Source organism: Prenolepis imparis, unplaced genomic scaffold, assembly GCF_030444845.1.
Source record: "Prenolepis imparis isolate NDT839.2.m4 unplaced genomic scaffold, iyPreImpa1.0 SCAF_4, whole genome shotgun sequence".
Classification (NCBI taxonomy): domain Eukaryota; kingdom Metazoa; phylum Arthropoda; class Insecta; order Hymenoptera; family Formicidae; genus Prenolepis; species Prenolepis imparis.
Window position 1 is genome coordinate 12,178,737 of NW_028141162.1, and position 22,052 is coordinate 12,200,788.

Consider the following 22,052-nt stretch of genomic DNA (forward strand, 5'->3'; position numbering starts at 1 on the left):
ACTTTTAAAATTAAATACTTACATCTACATTGAAATCATTTATTATATAATATTCTTTTCATGTGTCAATATTATTTATCGATCTTTCACAACTTTGAAATACGCGAGAGTCATGAAACCATATTAAATAATTAAGAGAAGGAAGAGAACCCGGTCGAGTTACTTGGAAGATATTGCACGAACTTTGAGCCGCACTAATGCTCTACGTCAGACAAAGAAGAATAAGTATGTCGGTGCACACAAGTTGGGATAATGAATTCCATTAAGGCAAGAACTCACGTCCGAAAACGCGATCGCCGTTAGCCGGCAGAAAAGTACCGGGCTTGGGTTGGGAAATGTCGAGGGAAAATTGTGTGAGTCGAGAGAATCGCCTGCAGAAAGTTCATCGGTGAACTCTCCTTCCGACCAACTTTTCTCGTGGCTTCCCTTAAGGGAAACTTTAGCCGGAAAATCCCAATTTCACACGCACGAACGTGTATAGTGTATATAAACGAAAGATACACGTGCGCTAATATATACACATTAGTTATCTATGCATATACTAAATGTATCGATCACACTAACTCTATCACTTAAAATATTGTTTATTTTTAATATTTACAAAAATGTTTTTGCAAAGTAAAATATTGCTTATTTTAATCTAATATTGTATTTTTTAGCGAATTTCTGTTTAACAAAAATTTTCTGTTGCAAAAATTTTGTTATACTTTAATAATAAATATAAATTATAAATTGATTGATATTTTTTACATTATATACATATTTTTTACTGGATTATATTATTAAATATATTAAATAGATTAAATGTAAAAGTCACGAAATAAAAAAAACGAGACTTTAAAAGTTCTCCGGACTTCTTTCAAAAATATATCTTTATTTATAAATAATAGAGTGAAATTTAAAATAAATAAATAATAAAATTTATACTAAAATATATATAAAAAAAAAAATATTTGTACGATACTCATATAGTATCATCATATAGGTAATCATACTCATATAATCATTTTTGGGAAATATAATCTATCGTTTCAAAATATTTTCTAAAAATTAAAATATTCAATGAAACGCAAAAGCATTTAATTTCTCGCGAGAATGTTACTTTAATTTTAGTATCTCATAACAATTCAAAATATTAAATCTGATTTTAATAATAATTTTTATGACATTCTAATAAATTATTATTATTCGCGGATCGCAGGTGCCGTCCAAAGAAATTGTGGTAAACCCCGCCACCACCTACGGATCATTCAATAAGGTTGAGTATCTCTCGCAATTTTTCACCTCGCCTTTCCTAAACGCGTGGTACTGCCACTTCGGTATTAAACTTGCACTCACATATTACGCGCGAACACTTTATCGCGCCCACGTGGCCACATACGTGTTTCCCATAGCTGTCATTTTTATTACGCTATTCATGACAGTCAAGCTATTTGTCTGAAAAATTGCACTGAAGATTGAGTTACGAACAACACGGTCAATTTAATCGTTAACTGCACTAGAAATAAAATCGATTTACACTGATGCTTTTAAAACACATTGCAGAGCTGGTGGAAAAGATAAATAATTACGCACATAAAGAGAAGTAAGTAGTTTAGTTGAACACTGAATTACACGATTACTCGTTTAATAATTATTAAAACAAATTGCGTTAAAGAAAAGATATAAGGAAAAAATATTTTTCTAGGGAAAGAATTTTCAATTTCCAAACGCGGTTAAGAGAATATTCTAATATTTCTATTTCCTTGAAAATTTCACAGTAAAGTTTCTTAACAAAAACTTACGAGCCAAATAGTTATATTTAATACGTATGCAAGGTTATAAATTTGAATTCTAACGCGTTACATCGATCATTGCTTATTCAAGCCCAAAGAGTCTATAGTAAGTGAGATTCCAGACGCCCATAAGAAAATTACTTTCGCGAGATGAAGGCGTAGGAGAATAAGGAAGAGGGTGAAAGAGTGAAGAGGGTGGAGGTATTCGCGGCTCGTCACTTCCAATATTGGTTTTATATTGGATTTTCGTTTCTCGCACACGATGCGTCTTTGATTTCAGCTGCTCTAAAAAAAAGTCAGTCCAATCTCGAATTAGCTCGCTCCTTCCGGAAGTATAAAAGAGCGCGCGCAGGAAGGGTGGGATAGGAATGAATGCGCGGCCACAGTGGGTCCTCGTTATCGATCGCCAAACCAGGTGTTACCACGCCCAGATGTCAATTAATCACGAAAAACATTTTAAAAATCGCGTATCGATTGACGATCCGATTCATTGTTCGTTGACAGCTAAAACGATTAAATTTATCATATTTATTTCGAACGATTATCTTATTTATGGATAGTATCATAAGTAATTAAATGAGTATGCTTTCATATACTATCAATGTAATCAGCGATTGTTTAAAGAAAATAAAATGAAAAATTCTAGCTATTTGTCTCATATTGCATAGATTGTTTATTATAAAAAATAAAAAGCACACTTGATTCTTTTATGCAAATATTTCACACGAGTATTTCTATTTTAAGAGATAGAGTTAGTTGACGCTTAATTACATTTCATGCGAAAAGCGTTTGCTTGTAAATCAAAGTTCGAGATTGCTTGGCACCTTGTCAAACGTGATCGGGATCGCGATTCGTGATCATGGCACACGTCGATGAAGGGAGCTTATGTTAGCTAGCACTGGCGTTAAGCGGCGAGCCGCAAGTCCACTTATTCTACCTGAATGCACCCTTAATCCCTTATATTGTATAACACGAACGAACGGTTGGCTCCATTTGCGAGTAACATCGATACCAATTTACATATTCATAGCAATTGTAAATCTGAATATTCACAATTTTTTATAAACGATATAAGTTCAGAGAGTATTATTTTTCGAATATATTTTCCTACAGTGCGCTTATTAATCAATGGATTTGGAGAAAATATAAAATGATTTTTGCGCCAACAAAAAGTATCGATCCCCATTAAATTTAAACTTTCCTGTGCGATATATCTCTTAAGAATGCATTGTCATGCGGTGATTATAAATAATGCGTTATCACGTAAGATCCGATAACGACTAATTTATTTACGAATCGCCGGGGTGGTGCACGTGCGTCACGTGAGTCACGTGCCATCTGTCATCCGCTATCCGGTCTATTATGACACGTGGAGTGCACTATCGTCCTATTATACGCGATGACTGAGTTTTTCCTCGGTTCTCTCCTTCATTCCCGTGAGTCGACAAATTCGCGAACTTGTCGATAGAATTAAAGATTCTAGGGTAATCGTCGAGATTGTCGACAGAAAAGATCGCGATAATTGATGAGTGCAATTAGATCTCGAAGTGATTTAAATAAATTTATTTTAGATTTTATTGATTTTGTACTTTCGTAAATTTTTCTCTACATTTTTTATGTTTCATTATATTATTTTATTTCTCTATCTACTTATATTAAATTGCACTCTTAGCGAAGCGTAAGATGATACACAGTAGAAATAAATGTCAAGAACCGGCAAAGATTTTACTGCACAGCTTTTCACGCAGTATTCAACACACGAATCTTCTCGTCTATCATTTAGAATAATATTAGAGCCTAAAATCTGTTATCTTCGCCGGAGAAACTTGTAAGCCAATATGAGTTAATTACGACATTAAAGGCAACCCGACACGACTAGTAAATGCCACAAGTAAATTCCAAGCGCGGGACGCTCTCGGAAATCAAAGCGTTTCGTTGACGCTTGTTGAGCGTATTACTTAATGCCTTTGCCTCGCGATAAGCACCGTTTCGTTAACTATGAGTTTGTAGTACGACGAGATGTCTCGAGATGTTCGTATATGGTCGATCCATTTTCGTTAATAAGCGCGATCGAGGAAGGGGAGCTCGTTGAACTTCAAAGCGCGGACGAGTGTCGCTAACTAAACTCCGAAGCGACCAGGGGTGAGAAGGAGAGAGAGAGTGAGTGAGTGAGTTTGCCGTTTCCAATCCGAGTCCATTTCGTGATTAAGCGCAAACTTCTGAAGCAGACCCCGAGGACGCGCATAAATACGCGCAACGCGCGTTACGCGCCTCCTATTCACGAAAGCGCGGCTGACCCTATCCAAAGTTCGATCGTCGACGAATAAATGCGAGAAAGTAGCCATACTCGAATCTCTCTCTTTCCTCTCATTTCATTTGTACCATTTATATTATTTTTACATGGGAAAAAATTCAGCGGAAAAATAGAGAAATAAGTTAAAATTTAAAATCATCGCATCTAGAAAACTCACTGTGTGTATTTTGTTATACAACTTTCGAATTTTATATATTGGGTTCCTTCTACGATATTACGTGTATCTTTTAATTTCAAGGATTACATTTCAGAACTAGATCGAGAAGGTCCCGTAAACGTGCGAATCGCTCTCGAGTGTTTTAAGGCGTTTAAAGTTGCACGAACGAAAACAAATCATCGAAGGAAGGGTCTCCCAAATAAATGGGGTCTCATCGATATCGGGTTGCTAATGGTGTAAGCCAAACCGGCTGCCATAAAAACGCATGTCGGGATAATTGAAGGGTAGGCCGTATCGTTATCTAGCGACTATCTCTCTCTTTAATTTTCTCTTTCTTTCTCTCTCTCTCTTACTCTCAATTTTTCTCGTCGATCCATCTCTCTAGTTCCTATCGTTCTCTCACTCTTTTAATTGCTCCCCGAATTATTTTCTGACGGAAAAATCGTACGGAAATTTATACTTCCGGACGCGGAAAAGTACTGGATGTGTTCTCGCCCGTCATTATCAGCGCTATATAATCGCCAATCAGGTGTTTTATATACTCGCAGCTTCCGGATAATCTCGCTCTCGAAGCGCAAAGAGAATGGATTTTTCCTCAGACAATAAAGATCGTTATGGATCCTGTTCATGATTTCTTCAGTGCATCTCTTCAATGCTTAAGAAAGAACATTCGAATGTTTCACTTCTCTTAAATTGTAATATTCGCAACGTATTATTTTGTCAATCGAGAATCGAGATTTTTTACGAAAAGTAGTTCTTATAATATCATCGAATATAATCAACGATTGAAAATAAATGACTTCTAGCAAATTAAATTTTATAGAGAAAGCAAATAGATATAATCTCATTCTATAGCAAATCTCTCTTTTCTAAGAAGAATTCTTGTTAAAATGTCCAAATAAAACGATATATATAGGATTCAAGATCCAGATTCATGATGGCACGTAAAGATGTAATAAAGATGAAATTCTCTGTTTCTTTTTTTCTCATCTGACAATGAGTTATATTAAATTGTAAGTCACGATAAAGAAGCAAAAGATAAAATGGAAAAAAAAAAAAAAAATATATATATATTACATTGTAATATACACAAAATTATATTGCGTATTATATTTATATTATATTATAATATGTATATATTATTATATAATTTTAAAACATAACATATTTTTATTATATAATGCTCTTTACATCGTAACTTGAAAATCTTATTTCTTTTTCTACATCTTCAATCCCGATTCATTTTTTGTACGAAAAAGAAGAAAAGAAAAATGAAACATGGAATAGGGTCAGAGTTTTGCTTACTCATGCTATGTAATATAATTAAGCCCTTGGGAGCCATTTACTCTCTTTAAAAAAATATATTAAATCGATAATGTATTAAAGTCTTCTCAAAAGAAATTAAACAACAATTCCATTCTCCCCTTTTTGTGGCCAATCAATTAAATTTTAACTGATTTAAATTTAACTCGATTTAATCGCGATCATGTTTCGGCAAGAAGGAATTCGATAATATACGAAACGTCTCGTACTATTTTTTTTTCGTTCGAATAGTTTTCATCGTTCGAATGACAATAAGACGATCATGTGTTTTAACAATAATATGCAAAGAAAAATGATAATCAACTATCTTCAAAATAAATGTGATAATTAATTTGTTACCGCTTCATAATATTCAACATTTTCTAATATAAGTTTTATGATTATTTCCTGCGTTTTTTGCACTTCAAATTAATTTCAACATTGCATATAAAATCTAATGTTTATTTAAAAATTATAATTTAATACTGTATAATTAAGATAATCTTAGTTTGATCAAGAAACTATTTGTGTAAATTAATTTTATATTAACATTTTATGTCAAATTTTCATATTTCAAGATCTTTCTTTTTTATTAATTTAGGATTGTTTAACTGCAGTTTATTAAATAATATATGACGTAAACGTAAGGCAATAAATAGCGCATGTAACGCCTACTTTGTAATATTCCAGTAAATAAAAATCGAGAAGCTACGTGAAAAAAAGGAACACGCGAGGCCGCGTGACTTTGACATGACGTGACGAGATTGAGCGATGTCGTGGAACGCACATGCTATTTCTTTCTTCAAGGCCGCGTATTTTTCACAACGTGTACGAGTACGCGATCGACGTTGTCGAGACCGCTGACGTAAATCGGAAAGACAAATTCGGGGGTGCCAGGCATTCTTCCTGGGGGTCAAGTTCTCGGTCGCCTCATTAGAAAGGCGAGCGTAATCCCAACCCGCTACGCTCTCCAATTACTGTTCCTGGTTCAAACCAGGTTCAGGCTCGAGTCAATGGCGTAGACATGTCGTCGGTCACAGAGAAAATTCAGAAATTGTTTCAAGTTATAATTGTTTTTCTTTGAGAAATATTTTTCATGTCAAAAGTTTTATCGCGAATAAATTTGATTCCTCGAAATGTCAAAGAATATAATTTCTTTAGAAAACTTAAATTAATAATTCAATGGTTTTTAAAATCAGGATAATATGAAATTTATATTTTTTAAAAGAAAAAGAGAGAAGAGATTTTTTTAAATTTATATAATAGTAGTTTAAAAGTTTTTCAAAATTTTTATGACTGTTTTGATAATTAATAAAACTGGAAAAAAAAATTGTGCTTTTTAAAAAATTAAAGTTAACATGATATTATGATTTATTCTCTTTTCGATGTTTTTATAAGCAGTTTAAACACAGCGTAATTAAATTTGTTCTCTCGGATTCGCCTGAAGGGCGACAAACTACGCCACTGCGACGAGGCAGAAAAACCCTCCGCACCCTTCACCAACGTACAAAGAGTTTGCGCGCCGTTCACGCAAAATCCGTAATTGCTTCGCACGGTTGCACATCCCTGACTGTTTGCCAATTTGCTCGGTTTGCCGCTGTTTGCGTTACGCTGAAAACACCGCAGCGGCCATCAGAACAATAGTTCATCTCTTGAAAAAATTATTTCAATTCTTCTAAGTTTATACATACATCACAAATTTTAGCACGTATATAATGCTCTGTATTGTTATAAATTTGAAACTATATTTTTCTTTCATTGTTAAATACAGTTTCAATAATAATGGGAATTCTTTATGCGATTTCCATAAAGGGTGTTTCAGAGAATATAATTAAAATATGTTACAATTTAATTAGAGTCAAGTTTTAAATATCTGAAAAATTAAATCGCGACTCGTGCGAGATTCTGAATCTTTTTCATTAATGCAAGCTTGTGACTTTTATTAGAATTAGCTGAAATTGCGCGAATTGAAGGGAAAAGCAGCGAGATTCCGAAAGATATTTTATAAAAATATAACAAGCTGTGCACTTCAAGAATTCGAGTTGAGATGCTGAAGCAGTTAGTCCGCTTCATCGCCGGCATTTCTGAGCAAACATCATTAAGTTCGCGAGAGAATCGCGCTAACGAGGAAAGAAGGAGCCGTTAAGGAAGACGCCGAGACAGAGGACCAACAGACACCCTTCGGCATCCTTTTTAAGTCCATGGTGGAATATTGCGGAGCGAAATCCACGCGTCGCGGATAATCTGACTTTGATCGTCGTCATTCCTCCGGAGAAATTGGCGCGAACTTTCGTGCCCCTGGCAATCGTTTCGTCCTCTCTCCTCGAGCGCCGCCGAAAAACTTATTTTCTCCTTGAATTGAAGAGCAACCCCATCAAAGGAAGAGGACAGTTCGTTTAGGCGCGAGCGAGAGCATTCCCGAGAGATCGTGCATAACGTCGAGTCATCAACGAATAAAAAAAACCAGCTGATTTGGTTGCGATATTTTCTTAATTTCCGGGAAGACAGTTCATTAATCGAAAGATTTGCAAAATTAAAAAAATAAAAATTGCATCAACAAGAAATTAGAATGGAGAAATAAAAGTAAAAATATGCAATAAAAGTTTCGACAACCTTCAATTTTTTAATTTAAGATTAATTGTCCCCCGTTAATATCAATATTAATTCCATTTAAATCGATTTGCTCATGCTCGGAAAAAAAATCATAAATAGATTAAAATAGCAGTTGCAATTCTCTCTCAATCCATATAGAAATCAGTCCGATGATAATTGTGCAACGTGTGTTTATGGCTACTACTAATCAGTATTCGATTCGGAAGAACGCTCGGCTGGTTTCGATCAAGCACCCTCGTTTGCTCGACTCGATAATAATCAATTGAACGTGGTCGCCATTCGAACGTACTGAATTCGAAATAATTGCCTGTCCACTAGTATTCACTCGTTCCCACCCTCTCTCACTCTCCCTGTCTCTTTTCTTTTCTTTCCCCGCATAAAACCTCTCCGAATGTGTAATAATCTGTTCGACGTAACACATTTTCCAGTGAATTATCGACTTATTAACTAATTTCTCGCGGGCTGTCTACGCGGAATTATTCGATTTCGATCACTGAAGGTGTTTTATTTCTGTCTCCCTTTAAATGCTTGTCTTTATTCTCAACTCACGGGTATCGACAATTGCAATTGTTATTTTAAAAAGCGTCTTATCACTTAAGAGCATTAAAATAAAAATCAGATACTCTCTTCCTTTTTTGTATGAACTTTGAAGTTTGATATAATAATCGAAGAGTGTGCATTCTGCGTTAATACTAAATCCTTAATAAGGATTAAATGCCTAAGGGAAATATCGGGAAATATTTTTGTGCACAGTTTTCTTTTACGGGCGCATCTTAGATAACGTGTGTATCCCTCATCACGAGAGCGACGACTCGCAATCTCCCGTGGAAGTCCCTGGTGGACCGTCGCGGTATGCAAACAGAAACGAGAGATAGGTCGAAAAAGCGGGAAAAGGGGGCTGGTAGAAAGAGAAAGCAGAGAGGGAGTGCGGCGGACTGCGGCGAGGGGAATCGTCGGGATGGTCGTCTAGCAGCGTGGTGCAGCGGGGGTGTTACTAATTGGAGGGGTACCGAGGGGAGGAAACCTTGTTATCTCTTAATTGCTACGACCCTCCGCGCTGTTTTGCATCGATAAGGAGCGACCCGGCCCTGTTGTTTCACGAACCGTGTCGATCTCATCGATCTGACTCCTCGGGATTATTCGGCAGGATATAACAACCCTTCGTATCATCCTTCTTTTTTACTTTTTTTTGTCCTCCGATACGCATGATTCTTATCTAATACACCAGTGCGACATATATACCGTCCATAAATCTTTGCAATTAAATTATAGTTTTTCCTTTCTTCATCTTTTTGCGGGAGACAACAAATCGATGCAAATAGAAATGTTATATCTAAAATTAGTAATTTTTGTAAATTTTTATCGGGGAATCTGCTCTTCCACCCTCTCACATATTCTAGTATTTTTAGAGGGATATCCGAAAGCACATAGTTATCTGCGGAAGATTATATTTGGGAGCACCAGGTAATCCCCGATACAATTCGTGGTGATCTGGACGCGAGGACCTGCTGATGGGAAACGCGATTCGCGATTCCGCGCACGAAACGAATCCGGGGAGCGCATTCTCGTAACGAGTTCGATTATCCTGCGTGGCATGAGTCAGTCAATCCCTGTTTCCTGCACCTCTCGCGACGCGAGACGCACACGTCCTCCCCCTCGTTTCATTTCGCCTTCCATATAACGGGTGTCCGGATTCCCAGGAGGTTTTCCACCCCCTCTTTTCAAGCCTCATTGCTATGCACCGCTCGAAACTCCGCTAACGACCTTACACCCCTCTCTTTTCTTCCCGGGCGATCCCTCCCCTGGAGGCCATCGCGTCTCGTATCCGAAATCGCTCGGGCCCGAAACTCCTCGCGCGTGTCCCGAGCCCTTTGATCGCGCGGAAACTCGCACTGTAACAAGTTTCTTGACACGCGCGCGAATACGGTAGGACTCTATTTATCGGAGCGGATAATACCAAGGGAAAGTTCTCCTCAAGAAAGTTCGAGGGACGGTAGAATAACTTGAGGAATTGAAAGCGCGTACAAGTTATTTAACATTCTGCTAAACTGCCACCACTCATTTTTAGATCAAATCAATTCTTCTTCACAAGTTTGAAAGCCATTAATCTTCTAAAAATTTGTTTTTTTTTCTAACAAAATTAAAATAAAGTAACAATAACCAATTAATTTCCCATTTTTATGAATGTGTTAATTTTCGTTCTTTAATTTTCTTTTTCTTTGCGAGACTTACAAGTTGAGAATACTTTTTTTCGTATCGCAAGAAAGTAATTAAAGTTTTATAATATTAACTCAAAGGAACACGTGCGACAAAACGATCGGCCCAAGGGCTAATGAGTCTATAAACACGCGAATATAGTAAAAAGGGAGTAAAGTCCATTACAGGATGACAGCGAGTCTCTTTCTTCCTCTCCCTACTTTTCTCTCACCCACTAGCTAGCTCGCCGGAAACACTCAAGCTGAAGGACGAGGGTGTTCGGATCGCAAAGTTGGTCTTGTTAGGCCTGCAAAAGGGGATTCCGCTCAACCAACCGTGCTAGCCTTAAGGGCCCTTACTCCACCAGAGGCACGCTTCGTTTCTCGATTGATTCTTTATTTTACAATCGCCGTGGCTCCGCAAAGGGCAACGAATACACGGCAGGGCCGGCGTGGAGACAGCGCCGTCCACGACCCTTCCGTCTGCCAATTTCCGGTTGCCCTACGTTATCGTTTTCCACATCGTCTATTCGTCTCCGGCGATTCTGACTTTCGGATACTAGAAGTCAATACAGCTTGTAACATCTTTAACTCTTAAATGGAGCGACCGGAAAACTCTCGCAACGCTTTTTGTTTTCATCTCTGAATAAATTAATGCCAAAGAAAGATATCAAACCTGTATACAACGAATAAAAATTTTAAGAAATAAAAAATCTAGATATCTGTATATGTCTGTATGTGTGTGTATATATGTATGCTTTTTGTGACAAATTTAAATGAATAATTTTAGAAATTATATGTGATAGATGATGATGCTCTCGATACACCGCTTAAATTGAAAATCTCATTCTATGTTCTTTCGTCCGTTTAAATATAATGTGACTCATTAAATTCGATCTTTTTGCTCGCAGTAATCGCCTATTTCCGTCACTCGTTCGATTTACAGAAGGAGGAGGTACCGTGTCTTCCGGTTCCGGACCTCGAGACGACCTTGCAGAAATACTTGGCGCAGGTCGAAACCATCGTGCCGAACCACCTGGAAAAGACTCGGAGCTTGGTAAGAGCCTTCCTCTCGGGTCCCGGACCGAAACTCCAACAACGTCTCTTGGAACGTAGGCAGAAGACGACCAACTGGGTGAGTAATCAAATTTTATATAAACTACGACGGCCACGTGTTTCCGCAAAGCATGTTATAATAATTTAATTAACAGAACCCAAGCAAAAATCGACTAAATCTTCTTTTCCATTCGATTGTTAAAAGAATCGATTAGATATTTCTCTCTAAAAGAACGCAACGCGTTTGAATTATTATACATTCCACGTCTACGTAAATCTTTCTTAAGTTTTACGAGCTTTCTTCCTAAATCATCAATGCGAGATCGGCTTCTCTATTCCGTAACATCGCCGAAAAGACATCGGTTCTGTCTCGGAAAGCCGAGTCAGACGGCGTAATCCCTAATACGGTTGTCGCTTTAAAACGAGGGTCTATCGAGCGATGAGGAAGAAGAAAAAGCCACGACGGTGTGTCACAGTCATGGGAATCGACCGGGAGAGAGAGAGATCCTCTTCTCGCGGCACCTCTAAGTGGCACAACACCATTTTCGTTTCAGGCTGCGATGCCTCGGGAGAATTTACCTCCGGCTACACAGGGTGTTCGCTTATCGTTCTATCGATCGCGATATCTGGGGAGAATGAGATCGGTCCTGATACATGCACGCAACTTAAAGTAATAACATACACGTTTGGAATCTAAACAAGGTTTAAAAAAAAATGTTTCGAGATTTTGCATAAATTTCAATTACGATTCTTTATAATGACATTCCGGTTAAATAAAATTACTTAAAATTAAAGAGAAAAAAATTTCAAAAGATTTATGTCGGAATATTATGTTTCTTAATTGTTCACAACTGGAAAAAGATCGATGAACGCTTTGACAGAAGAATCTCTTGAATTTTATTATATTTCAGAATTTTGTTAAAAATTCTAGTGTTAATAAAGTACCTTTTTATTTACATGGATATATGTATAATATATAGGAAAAGAATACAGAATAAGACTACGCTACGATACTGTCGAAAAAAAAATTCTAAAAATGCGATTTTCAAATTTCTATTTAAATTCTGATACCTGGTAGAAAAAAGTCGCATCTTATATTCTTTAATGGGAAGTATGCGTAAATAAGTAAACACCCTGTATATATCTCGAACGGCGAGAAACGCGCTCCTGAGACTCGGCGGAGTCGAGTATCCGCTCACGTTCCCCGTGACTTTTGCCATCCCTTCGTCCTCCCCCGAGCAGGCGCTCCCGTGGGATTCCCGGTTCGATGCATGCGTCGGGTATAAGCCGCGTCTCGCACCCCCTCGTCGAGCCGGGTTCCCCCCCGTGGCACATAAATAAATAAATAAATGGATTTACGAGGGCCGTCTCCCTCCACCCCTCGCAACGCACCGGTGAAAAGGGACGGACATAAGGGGGTCGCGCGTGGACTATACCGGAACAATGCAAATATTGCCGAAGGAATAAGGAGGACAAGAAGGGTGACACAGAGTCACATTGTACGTAAGATTGCCGAGCAGAGAGACGACTGTGTCGGTCTAAATATGCGAATAACGTTATGCTTCATCTCGCGATCCAGATGGACTCGTTTGCCTGGAAAGATTTATTATCAGCATATCAGAAACACGGTAGCATCAATATGTCGATTATACATCTTTGCGAAATGTTGTGTAAAATTTTATTTTCAGCATAAAATATCTTCGTTTAAAAATGGGGCAAGACGCACACGTTATGTTGTCGAGAAGTAACGATAAATATTTGCGAATACCGTTACGTTTTACTCGATTTCGGATATAGCAGATTCAAAGATGCACATTTTCCCGCAGAAGTTTATTTGTAATATAAAATATCTTCGCGCGAGAGTGAAGCGAGTGACATGAAGTCATATATTGTATATAAAATGTTCGAGACGACAGAGAGAAAGTTTAACAATTGTATATAAATCTATAATAAATATACGATTAATATTTTATTTACGTAATTGAATTAAAATGTTTATATTTCTCTCTACAAAATTTTTATTAGTATATTTTATTTCCGTAATATGTAAAAAATATCTTTTTTATCTGTCATGCATGTGCTTGGTATAAAATATTTATATGCATAATTAATATATTACGCATTCTGAATTTTTTTCTAGCAACTGTTTAGTTTACTAGAGAATATATTTTTCAACAGATCTGCGCAACATGTATCATAATCCTCATGCAAATTTACTTTTTACAATATGTCCGAAACTACTTTTGTTAAATTGCAGATTAATTTGGCGCAATCTACCGCGCAATTTAATTCAAGGAATAAATTTCTTTCGCGAGAACAGAATCAGCTGCGCGATAATTCTTCTTTCAATGTGATCTCCCACAGCGATCTCTTTATTTCTTACCACTCTGGGAGCAACCTGTTCTTTCTACATTTTTCTCTCTCTGTCTCTTTTTTTTCTCCCTCCCTCATGTAATTTTTCTAATTTAGCCGAACGGTCCATTCAGCATCGTGCGAGAAACGGTCGCACAATCATCGGCTCCGGGTTTTTCGATTTGCCGGCATACATCCGGAAAAATACATTCTCGTTTCTCGTTTCTTTAAGAGTCGACCTCTCGCCGACGAGGTCCTCCCTCGCCACCAAAGTGTCGCGAAAAGCCAGACCGAAAGCAATTTTCTCGCCAGCGGCGGCTGTCGCATGAATTGCTCCTTCGATCTTGCTTTTCCTTTCACGCTATCTCTCCATTCATCTGATCGATGGGAATACTCGGCCGCATTATCCGGTTACGCGTCTCAGGATGACGTGCCGTCTTGTAAAAGCGAACGCCGGTCAATTTAAGAGACACGCGACTCGACAAGATTAATCAGTTTTTTTTAAATGTATATCACACACACACATATAGATTATACGATTCTACATAATAAAATTTGCATTATTAGAAAAATTGTCGTCTGTATTATTGCATATCTACGTCAGCATTGATTAATTCATCCGTGTGTGTAAATCTTCGCGCATCCCCTTTAAACTTGACATTTTTTTCCGCGTTTGTTCTCCGGTGATAGTCGTCGGGGTGAGAAAGGTATAAAAGCACGGAGCCGAACCCAAAACCATGGGTTTCGTCGGGAGAGTCGCGATGGCGACGGTAAGCTAATATTACGGTGCCCCGCGGCGAACTGGAAAATCTCATTGGGGCCTCCATTATTCATCCGCAAGCCCGAGCCTATATCGCGCGACCCCGTCCGTCTGTCCATTCGTTGCTTCATAGTTTCCGCGGTGGTAAATTCAATTCGAATTACAAACGCCCGGAATTAATCCCCCGTCACACTCGTCCCTTCTCGTCGCACGCGGCTTGTAACGTAACTCATCGTCGACGACGCGATTATGAAAGTCGCACCGCGACTTTACCGGAATGAGTGACTTCGCGAATTCGCAGACACATTTCCCGGAAATTTCGTACCTTCTCTCAACTTTCGCAGAGAGAAACCTCTTACAAAGGCCGCACGAGATAACAGTCCTTTATAATTATTTTTTGAATAAACGTTAAAAAAAATTAATTAAGTCATATATACAAGAGTGTGTCTCGTTATTATATATTTAAATTTTTCCAAAAATTAATTCGGTAAGAACTTTCTATTTTTAATAAATACAAAAGTCATGAGTTAAAAATATTTTAAAATTTTTGTTGCAAAAAGTTGAATTCAGATTAATCAAGAAATCGACGATTAAAAATTTTAATTATTTTTGTTTGAATAGCAATTACATATTATCGTTACATCTTAATGATATCCGCATTAAATAAGTAATATTGATCTGACACATTCGTACATATTTAAGTGCGCAAGAAAGTAGCGCGACGTCTCGCTATAAAGCAGTTAAAGTAGATGTATCCTCTGTGTACAAGAGGGAGAGATAAAGAGATAGGATGGAAGAGCAGGTGGATACCATCCAGAAATGTCGCGAGCACGTGCAAATGGCCGTGTGTCGGGACTCAAGAGGGATCTTCTTCTGCGGGGAGAAACGACAAAGTCTCACCCCTGCGTGATGCTGGGAAAGGAGTGAAGTACGCCAAGGAAAAAGCAATAAACTTTTATGGCCGTAAGCTCTCACTTGCGCGAGTAGCGATGCCTATCTGCTACTCGGGCACATCCGAAACTTGGGAAACATAATTTCACTCCTTGGCTCGTAAAATTGTCGGCTCAGGAGGAAATACATACGTATATCGGTGAATGAGAAGGAATAATTGGACACTTTAAAATATATGCGAAATAAATATCGAGAAGTAATTAAAAATTACAGAGAGACTCTCTCTAAGTGTATTAAATCTTTTTCAAATTAATTTTTTTTAGTGCCATAAGAAAAGATATACGCCGAGGACTTGTAAATATTTACAAATAAATCCGTAGATTAAAAGAGATTGTTCCTCGTAAATTAAACGACATTTTAAAATATACAATGCAAATGTAAAATAGTAAGAAATAAAAACTGTTTTCTTAATAACTCGTGAGAAAGAGAATAATTAATCCGACAAAGTTCACCGGTATTTATTACACATTTATTCTCTCTCTCCGCGGATAAAGAAGCAAAACTTGCCGTCAAACTGAACACACAGTCGAGTAAAAAGAAAACTTTTCTCAGAGAGACACACGAGAAGAGAGTAGGAAAACGGCTGATCCCAGGGCTGAAGCCGAGCGTTTACCCGAACGAGCCGGATCGAAAGCTAAACCGAGCCGGCGCTTTTTCGAAAGAGGGGTGTTCCCCACCCCAAAGTACGTAACTTTTCTTATGAATCCCTGCGGACAGGAGAGAAAGCGCGGGGTTGAACGAGGGTGGTCGTTTTACTCCGCGATCCACCTCTCTAGTGCCTCGGAAGAGAAGGGACTCTTCTCGCGTAAAAAGAAAATATTTCTCTCTTGCCGAGACGCGCTAGAGGCGATACAAAGGACCCTAGTTGCGCTTCCTCTTCCTTTCTCCTTTCACTTCCTTTTTGTCTTATTTTTGGGACGCGTCAAGGATCGTCCGATATGCGGTTTGGGCAGCGATAAAGCTGAAACCTTGACGGAATCGATACACCACGACCACCAGGATGTAGGTTCTTTTTTTTCGTACCTTGTTTACCTCTACGTTAGCCATTTGCACGATTTTTTTCTCTTACGTGAACGCGTCGTATCCTCTCGTCGATACTTTCAATTTGATATTAGACGAGTTGTTAGAGCTTTCGTATAGGAGTTATATGATGCATTTCGTTAATTAATTTAAAATAATAGTTAACAAAATGTAGGGGGGGATCAATAAAAATTATAAATATTTATTTAATTGCTAAATACGTAAAAAATGTTGACTATTAATTTAGCATTATGGAATCATAGCTTTCCTATTAATCATAGAAGGATCATTATTATCCTATTAGCATCATCACCATTATTATTGATCCAAAGCCAAAGTATCTTATTTGCAACGTGAGTTTGATTGAAGATGTTAATATAAAAACGCGTAAGACAACAAAATTATTGCTTACGATTCATCGGAAGGCGTTAAAGAATTAAAGACATTTTCACGCTTTCGAGTCGTGCAAATATCAACGATGTTTAAGATTGAGCGCGATTATTTGCACGCAATCCTGCATTGTAAATCGCGGCACATAAATATGTACAAGGTGTTTTCCAGAAATACAATATTTTTTCTCAACTATATATACATATTACATTAAATTAAAGCAGATCAGAAACTTTGATCATGAAAAGCTTAAATAGATGATACAAAATTTCAATATCAAATTTCTCTGTCAAATTTTAAATAGCTTTTTATTATAATTAGATTATTGTTGCATTAAAATACTTGATTTCGAAATTTTAAAAATTGCATAATCGTCACAATATCCTGGAAAATTTTTGCAGACAAATTTTTCGCAAATTCTCAGCGTGAAAATGTCTTTAATCTTTTAACGCCTTTCGATAACTTTCCGATGAATCGTAAGCAATAATTTTGTCTTACGTGTTTTTATATTAACATCTTTTCTACTTAAGTGAAACGCAATTTCCGATACATCCCGTATATATACTGGACAGCAATATACACGACATTGCGGGTACATAAATTGTCGCCAGGCAGAGACACATAGAAGAGAATAAGTATATGTGTATACGTGTCACACTTTAAAATGTTACTTGTGGTAAGACTGCATCTCTCTTGCGGTTTTTGTACCATCGTGCCGGCAAATCCGCATAAATTTAGCTCGCTCAAATTAGAAAGCTAATTATAATAATTAATGATTTCTTTCATTAACATAAAAATCTCGTCGATAACAGTTTAAAATAATTAATTATTATTAATTAATTAAAAAGGATTGTATTTTGGGGAAAAATGTTCTTCGTATAGATGAAGAAAATGAAGAAAAAATTAGACTAAATTCCAGTAAATTAATCCAAGTAAATAAAATATGTTTAAAATTAGTTTTTCAAGATACTCGAAAAAGAAATGCTTAACATGGACGATCCGTGTTCGCGAGGAATCCCTCGGACGGCACTTCTCCTCGCAGCCACTTCGCGTAATCTTGGCAATTTAAATGTTTGTCCCCGAGACAGGCGCGCAGGTCCGCAGCGGGATCGCGTATCGCTCGGCTTAGGGACGCGCCAGTAATCCCTTGTTGAAACAGTGCTAAGCCCTTACGGATTGTCTGCGGGATCGCTACGGTGATACGACGGCAAACGACGGCCTATATCCGAAGGGCGGCAACCCCTATCCGATGTTTTCGCTCTCGCGGTTTGTCCTATTCGTTTCGTCTTTCTCTACTGTCACCCGCGCTTCTTCGGGTGTGCTCTTGTTGCGTTTTGTTGGCTTTTTAATTATAAAATTCTCATTGGAGAGATTTGATCGCGAAAGGGTACTCGAAGCTCAACGAAACACAGATAGTGTATGCGGTAAAATTTTTATAAATAATTTTCAGTTCGTTCTCTATCACTTCCCTCCTCGATTCTCGCGGAATAAAAGAACGGAATGGAAACGAGCCCAGGAGACACGAACGACTGGCAGGAATAAAACGAGTATCGTTCATGAAATTGGCCGATCTATCCGATACGTCGGTGGGTAAATCGTCCCCCACAATAAGGGGTGCACGAAGCCAATCTCACGCGGGAGATTCACGGCGCACGATGGACAGTAATGCGAAGTAGAGGTGAACGACTGAACGATGCCGAAAAACCCACAACTAATTCAAAAGGAAACGCATATACACGCAGAACAAGGAGAGTGATCTCGAAGAGATCTCGAAGAGAAAGTAATATACGTCATATACATTATTTATTAATTTAAGAATTAATGAAAAAAATTTATATATCATCAAGAGTATCGGATTCAAAAGCAATTGACAAATTTGCAAAATTTCGATAGTTATATAACTTTCAATAAAATATAAATAATAAAATGTAAAACGTGCGACTCGTATATAATATTTCTCTTTTCTGATGTAGGAGATTAGATTATAGAAACTGTCATAAATAAATTCAGAGCAAATCGATTGTACACGTAAAACCTTTTAAAAGATACTTTAATGATAATGTCACTGTCATTTCTCCGGAAGCTGATTAAGTCAAAATAATCGTCTTTTATTCAAAAGAGCATTCGCTAGTTTGCAAAAGAGAGAGAAAGAGAGGGAGATGAGGAGATTCGAATCCGCTCGACATGATGCCGACTCTTATATTCCAGGAGCACTTAAAAGCGCAAATATTTATGGTGTCTTCCAGTCTCGAGCGAAAAACAAAACCTTCTTCTCTCGCAGAAGATGAACGCGAAAAGGAGGGAAACCTGTCCTCCTCCTCTCTCTTCCTCTCTTTCTCTCATCGGGTAGATATACCCCGCGGGATTAACCTTTAATTCTATCCCGTCTCGACAGCCCCTTCTTCGTCCTTGAAGAAGGGTCCTCGGCGCATCACATGGACCAGAAACAAGACCGAAGACGAAATGAAATTTTCGAAATGGCTTGACGAGCGGCTTGGCTTACTAGATTGGCTTATGCCTTTGTCATTCGAAAAATATCATCGAGATCAAAAGGAATAAAACGCGGAGAACGTAAATTCGGAACAATATTACCATTATTTAAATGGCGTTAATAAAGGCTACCTTAAAGTAACTCAGCGAATAGATATTTCACGTGAATTAGACGTATGAAAATAATTAAGCTATTTAGAAACATTATAAAGATACGTTCTAAAGGCTAAAAACGCGGTCTTAGGGGAGAGTATACGACTTATCATACAACTTATATCGCGCTACAAACCATCCAATGCTGAATTTTAGGAAATTACAATCACGGTACTGAACTTAATCACGCGACGCGATTCGAGGGACAAGTTCGTGCAAACGTGCAGCCGACGAGGAAGTCGTCCCCGGGTTCGGGCGTGTACATGCAAGAAAAGACGATGTTGGCCAGAGAGCAGGTCAGGTGGATCGATGCAGGTTGCTTACGGCGGCTCGCACACCTTCACAGACTACAGTCACGCGAGCGATCCTTAACTAAAGAGGGAGAGAGGAATACGTATACATAAGAAGAAAATTCTTATTTGATCTGTTCGCACATCAGCAATTCTTTCATATTACAGATGACTTGTTTTCGACATCTCTGTTGTCTCTGCGATAATTATAGATATCCGATAAACTTTGAAAAATTTTAATTCCCGTAATATGTAATGTTAGAATTTATACAAGTGTCGGTATTACGACGAATAGCATGATCTCATAGATAATGTGGATAATAATGGCTATATATATGTCAAAACACACAAGAAACGGGGTTATGCCAAGTCGTAAAATTGTCTGACATACGGAATGATTTCTCGGCGAGTTCAATTATCGATGTTGCAGAAAAACACGAGAGATTCTGTTTTATAGAAAGAAAAGAAAATCCAGAATTGTAATCTAATATTTATAAAAATTCAGAATCGATTATCAACCGATAAAATTTTCGATAGATTGCAATTACTATTTCTTATTCATTTAATAATTTATCTAAATGTAACAAGAGCAGAATAAAGTCAAACTCGTCTTTTCACTAAGACTATTAGAGACTATAGAGAGACATAAGAAAAAAATAAAACAATATGCAATGTATCTCTCCAAAGTTATTCTTCAAGAGTAAAATGCTCACGTATAACAGCGAAACTTTGAGTCTTACCGGTTCATTATTACATCGTTATTTTCAACCACGACTGAAATACGCAAAGACGCGTGTTATCGTCCTCGGGAAGGTGAAGGAACGAAGGATTGACCCCGAACAAAAAAAGAGAGAAAGAGAGAAAGAGAGAGAGTATCTAGCGTGATGATGCGAAGGTGTAGGCTCGCCTCGTAGAGGTGTCCTCGACGGTGCGATGAGAGTGCGCAGAATCCGGGGTAACGATTGCAGGCAGGAGAGCACCGGAGGCGGCCATAGCACGCAGGCAGGTAAGGTAAGGTAAGGCTCCCGATTTGGGTCACCGCGACCTCGTCCCAAAGGCCGGACTTGCTAGAGGTTACGACCCGCTTAAAGAGAGCCGGATCGATTCGCATCGACCGACCTGCCTCGTCAACCGGACCGTTTTTATCTCGGAATCCCGTAAATTGGCGGAACGGATCGAAATGCATCATTTGTCGCATCATCTGCGATCCATCGCGGCAACATCGAACGAATGCGAGATACACATCATCCGTGCGCAGTAGATATGGATGTATATTCTCAGAGAGAGCGCGTACCTTCTTGTCTAAATGTATTCTTTTATCTGATATTGCGTGCTCGAGCGAATAAAAATGGAAATCGACCAATCATACTTAGCACCGTGAGAGAATTTTATCTCATTTTTTATTTATGTCCACACTCTGACGTACGATTTTTATATTACATTCTCGGGATGATAGCAGCCGCGGCATCCCGAGCATCCATTTTTGCATCACACATTCGCGTCTAATATTACTACACCATCATCTGCGTGAGACTGAAGCAACTCTTTCGCAAGATTTGCAAATTAGAAAGAGAATGTCTTGAAATTCTGAATTTGCAAACGTGATTGAATTTAATATCGATTCTCTCAAGCTTTTCTCGGTGATCTAAGAGAAGAAAATTATCCTTATACGACAATGACAACGAGGAATATAAAAGCGTGAAATAAAAAAGAGCTTATCAGAGAAGACTCGCAAAGTTTGAGATTGCGAAAGTTACAGATCGAGCTTATACAAGGATCTCTGATGATACGAGAGTTGCCTGAAATCCGCAAAGCGTCCGACTAAAGCTCGACTACACCCCTAGCGGGCTTTCCCTCTCTTATGCACGTTTTCTTTTTCCACGCGTGCGAAAAAAAAGGAACGCGAGGGCGACGCGAGGAAAAAGGAATGGGGTGGAGGGAAAAATTAATTCGAGATTTTTCTTCCAAAGCCGCGGGGGACTCGTACCAAGATTGAGAACATACGCTTAGCTAATCCCGCGGTCGCGAGGAACTTCCTGATCCCGTTTTCCTCGCGGATCAACGGATCCCCCCGTGCGCGCGATCCGTCGAAGTCTCCTCGTCGAGGTCTCCGCAATCTGGCTTCCTATTGCCGGGATCGATCCCGCTTTCCGCCTACAAACGCGAGATCCCGCGAATCTCTCATGAAGACTTATACTTACATCCGTGCGGAAAAGAAAATTATATTAGTAGTC

The 22,052-nt window shown here is 38.2% G+C and overlaps 1 protein-coding gene across 3 annotated transcripts in view; it reads left to right on the forward strand.

Annotated features, from left to right (window-relative positions):
* Positions 1-11,357: 11,357 nt before the first annotated feature.
* Chat (Choline acetyltransferase) overlaps positions 11,358-22,052 on the forward strand; it is a 38,286-nt gene continuing 27,591 nt past the window's right edge. For all 3 annotated transcript variants that reach the window (XM_083036423.1, XM_083036422.1, XM_083036424.1), the window contains exon 1: positions 11,358-11,491. The gene's annotated coding sequence lies outside the window, so the exon portion shown is untranslated. The remainder of the gene's footprint in view (positions 11,492-22,052) is intronic.